The following is a 4,910-nucleotide window of genomic DNA, read 5'->3' on the forward strand; positions in this document are numbered from 1 at the left end:
CATTACTTAATATTAATTAGAATTTTAAGATCTCTGAAGACACACACTCCATAAAAGAGAAGAGTGTCAGACTCCACACAAAATAATAATAATAATAATAATAATAATAATAATACACTTTGTATAATTTTCCAGGTTGATTCAGGCAAATCTTTCCTTTATGATTTTTCATTTTTTTTTAATGTGATAGTTTCAATCAATGATCTGAGGTTTAAAACAGTTTCATATTACACTGATCAACAAGACAGAGCGAGTTGGGACGCGGTATACACAGAACTATTATCTCTTTGTCTCCTGAGTGCTAACTTTTGTCTCTAAAAATAATACATTAGTGTCCTAGAAAACCAACATTTTTGCTTCAATAGAGTTGCTTTGTTCATCTTTTTATGCTGAAGGTAMGAAAAGGTTTTATATTAACACTTAATTAGGCCCTTAATTTGAGAAAAAAACAAATCCAGCAATATTTGATTGTAAATCTACTTCACAGTCTATAATATATTTTCACAAGTATTATGTTGTAGTTTTTTCTTCATGCCTTTAACAAATTTAAACCATGGAAACAAACCCACATCGTGTTTTAATTATCTGCAGCGCAATTAGAGCTGCCTACAGCCAAAGAAAAACAGAATCATGTGGTAATGATCTTAAAGTTAATTTGTTGTATTCAAAAATTCAACAGTCCTGGGTGGCAAAGCACACACATCTTGACAGAGAAATGTATTTTTAATACATTCTTTGAGAGATTATCTTGAGCCAAAATCGAGGAGTCACCAAACAGCAGAAGATAAGTATCTATTTATAGTTTATCTCTTAAAAGCTAGGTGTAGTCTCAGGGCAACACACCTTAAAACATAAATGATATCTGGTCATAAAACAATTAGAGTGACTACTGAACTACAGGAAGTTCAATGAAGGTTCTCAAGTTTCACTTCTTAGTTCCTGCCTAAAAGAAACACGTTCTTTGTTACAGAGATTAAAACACATAACAATTATAACAGACATATAGTAATTTATGAAAAAAAATGTATTTATAATATTTAATTTCTAAACTTGAAGATGTGCAGTTTAGTATTTGGTGGTACATGTGATGATACATTACATTATTATGACATGTATTGGATATTAACATGATAAAGATTATTAATGATATATTTATAATAACGTGATGGTGCGTTAAAAAGCGCAAACTTCCAACTGTTCATAAACCAATAAAAAAAAGGGGGATTCAAAATCCCACCTTCGTCAAACTTTTTAGTGTCATCTGGCTCACCTGTTGCGGGCTCCTCGCCTCCGTTCCTCCAGCAGAGTCTCACCCTCCACGCGCTGATGTCCGCTGTWGTTCCACCTGAACAGAAGAGAATCCAAACAGCGCCGCGTGCCTGGAAGTCTGAACTGAGGGTGACAACTCGCTGACAGTTCCCCTCGCGCCGTGAAAAGAGAGAGGGAGACAGAGGGAAGGAGAGAGGGGACGATGCTGCCATCTGGTGGCTTAAAGAAACCATGACGCGACAACAGTGAACGCAGCAATGCTGCCTTCAGGGGTCACAGGTTCTGTCGAACATTTTTTAACCACATTGTGTTCCTTTCTTTGTCTGTTAGCAAAATATCTACTGAACCAATGGACGGGTTTTAATGAAACTCTCCAAAAATAATCATCAAATATCCATCTACAACTCCAACGACTTTGGAGCCAATTCCATTCAAGATGGCCGCCAAAGCCAATGACTTATCAAACATTTAAACACAAAAACATAAATAAATACAATTTGTAAAAACATTATGCTCAAATTTGGTGTGGTAGTAGCTGTGAGTCATCCCCAACACATACTCTGAACACTAAACCATGCATGATCAGTTGAACTACTGGACTGGAATTTTAATTAAACTCCCATAATTTAATCATTATATACACATCTAACTGATGAAGCTTTGTGCTCTACTCCAATTAAAGGAGACATATCATTATATTTATTTTTATTTTTTATGGGTTATCAAATTCATTTTCATTGGGGGCCACATGAGCACTATTAACCTATAAATGGATTATAATGAAACACTGAAGTAATAAAACGAAACATACAAAATATAATAGTTACTTAATGGGCTTTTAGATCTAATTACCTTTAATAGTCAACCCAGTTCAAGATGGCTACCGCAGCTAATTAATATTAACAAACAGAAAAAAACAGCTATAAATTAGAGTCATGTTCCTGTAAAATAAATGAATTAATTAAGATAATATTTTTAAAAAATGACTCCCTACTTATGAATTGTTCTGTGGTGGCATCTCACCACTAGATGTCAGTAGATGACTAAGGATTAAAATCCACCTCAGGTTTGAGTCATTTATACTTTAAAATACTGAGTTTGGACCATGAGCGTAATTTGCAGGGGGGTTAGGGGGGTTATGACCCCATAATTTGATTTAATCAATATTACCCCCCCCCCCAATAAACTGACAACTTTTACTCTACCTTAATAAAAACTACCTGTTTAAGTACACAGCTTAAACTTTCTTGTTGTCTTTAACTCTGATTTCAAAATATATGATGTCACATATGTGTTTAATCATAACAGCTGAAAATAAAATGCAGGGTTTCAGTCTGCTCTTGTCATATTATGGCTGTATTGACTGAACCATCATTTTTTTTAGACAAATTATAGTTCACCAGATAAATACATACTCTTAGAAAATTAAGAAATTAAGGTATAAAACATGCGAAGGCGCAGAGTAAACACAAAAAAATCATAGTATAAGCATTACAATGTATTTTAACCCTAAAATATCCTGAATCGTTTTGCTAAATGATCCAATAAATAAATAGGCAGACAGCATAAACTGGAATTTGTTGTGCATGTTTTTTTTTCATTATGTCATTTCCTGTCTAACACCTGCTGCTTCTAAAACATAAATGCAATTTGCTCAGTAAACGAGGAGCCGCTCAGCCTCTTTCCTGCTCCAGCTATCTTTGATCATTATGACCTCATCAAACAGGCTTACGCAACAGGCCAACAGGAAGCATTGATCTGTCTCTGATTGATTGGTTCAACCAGAAGGAAGGGGGGCAGATGTGTAGCAGCTATGCTGTGGCCTGGAAACGTTTGGCACTTCTTCGAAAAGCAACAGTACATTCTCAGAGGACTCAGAATCCAAAAGTTGTTGTTTAATTCACCAAAAGCTGTCAAATAAAAAAAGGGTAGAAAAACCTGTCCAACACATCAGCAGAACACAGGATGGAGTGGGCTGTTAGTGTGTGTGTGTGGTGGTGGTGGTGGTGGTGGTGGTGGGGGTCCTTCAAATAATTAATATTCACAGTCAGACGGAAAGTCTGGACTCGCCTTCAGGTGGAACAAAGATATGCAGCACATTTAATGACCCAAATGTGTGTCTGTGTGTGAGAGGTGGGCTGAAAAAAAAAAAAAAAAAGGAGCAACATGAACCGGGAGTGAGTCAGATTTGTTAACGATTTTCCACTTGGCCCAGAAAGTTGTGGAGAGAAAAATAAGGGTGGAGAGGAAAACAAAAGGGATCTCTGGAAGTCCATTGACACAGAGCAAATACTGTAAATACTGCAAATACTGCAGGTTCAGAAATTTATTTATTTATTTATTTATTTATTTATTTATTTATTTATTTATTAGTGAATCATTTTTCAATGAGCTCAAACTCACTTTAATTTAACCATTTCATTTAATTTCATTTCATTGTAAGGTTTGTACATTTTGTGATTCAGAGATACGTACCAACCAGGTACCCTGTTTACTCAAGTATAATACAATTTCAAGTATAATAAAAACATAATTTTTTTAACTTAAAAAGCATAAAAAATCTAATCATAAAGCCACCACTCATTTCAGACAGACTTCTGGATTTTTCAGCCTTTGCGGGGCGCCCTCTGGTGGTGAAACATTATTTTTGGTGTGGGCGTGTTTTGCTGCAGAGGACAAGCAACACAAGTTTCCAGTTCAGTGTGTGATTGATAAAAACAATCTGCTCCCAGACCAGAATAAAAATTAGTAAATTATGAAGATGTATTTATCAGAACATGCAACTAAAGTCCAAGTCTTCTTTACATCGCCACGGTTAACAAGAAAATAAAAGTTTTTTCTTCATTGACTCCAGTGAGTAAACAACTACTGTTTATGCTTTGCTATGCGCGACTTACAACGGGAGGAAGGGGGATATTTCAATTATATACGAGGAAATATTGAAATTTATTGTGGTTGTACATTAAAAAAGTCTATCAAAATTTACTCTTGTGTATAATACTACCCCTTACTAGCATACACACTTTAAGAATGGTTTTTGGGTTTAAATTTCTTGTTATATACACAATTAAATAGTAAGAAGTCAATACATTTTATTTATTAGCCATCTTTCAACGTAAAACTCATAAGATGCTTTACATCAAATTAATTTAGGTTACAAGATAAGAAAGAAGTAAACATAATAAAAACCAAAAAATCATCAGTAAGTACCAATGTACTGGACTGTGTACCAGGTGAGAACGGGGTAACAAGGCACATGATAAAACAGTCCATTTTTATTCTATATATGAAATTCAATAGTTTTATATTTGTATAGCCTATGTTCATTAGAAATGATGCATCGTCCTTTTTTACTTTAATCRTTGCTAAAAGTACTAATTATGTTTTATTTTGGAATGTTACAACTTTACCTGCACTGCAGATGGAAATTAGCCATTGACTAAATCTAAATCTAAATCTAACAAAACACAACTAATAAAGTGAAATAAATAAAGTGAATCAAAGCTTCCCAGAAAACACTCATGTTTTATTGTGTTTTTTTTAACAGGACAGCTTGACTACACAGAGCACTTACCTGCTGTACCTTCTGCGTTTGATTCCACTGCACCATCCAGAGTGGTCATGTGCACACATTTACCCCC

At 34.6% G+C, this 4,910-nt stretch overlaps 1 protein-coding gene across 1 annotated transcript in view; it reads right to left on the reverse strand.

Annotated features, from left to right (window-relative positions):
* Positions 1–4,910, reverse strand: part of si:dkey-247m21.3 (5-hydroxytryptamine receptor 4) — a 45,123-nt gene that overhangs the window by 38,310 nt on the left and 1,903 nt on the right. Inside the window, exon 2 of the mRNA XM_014002395.1 lies at positions 1,271–1,488. The gene's annotated coding sequence lies outside the window, so the exon portion shown is untranslated. The remainder of the gene's footprint in view (positions 1–1,270; positions 1,489–4,910) is intronic.

This window comes from Austrofundulus limnaeus, unplaced genomic scaffold, assembly GCF_001266775.1.
Source record: "Austrofundulus limnaeus strain Quisiro unplaced genomic scaffold, Austrofundulus_limnaeus-1.0 Scaffold13, whole genome shotgun sequence".
NCBI classification, from domain to species: Eukaryota; Metazoa; Chordata; class Actinopteri; order Cyprinodontiformes; family Rivulidae; genus Austrofundulus; species Austrofundulus limnaeus.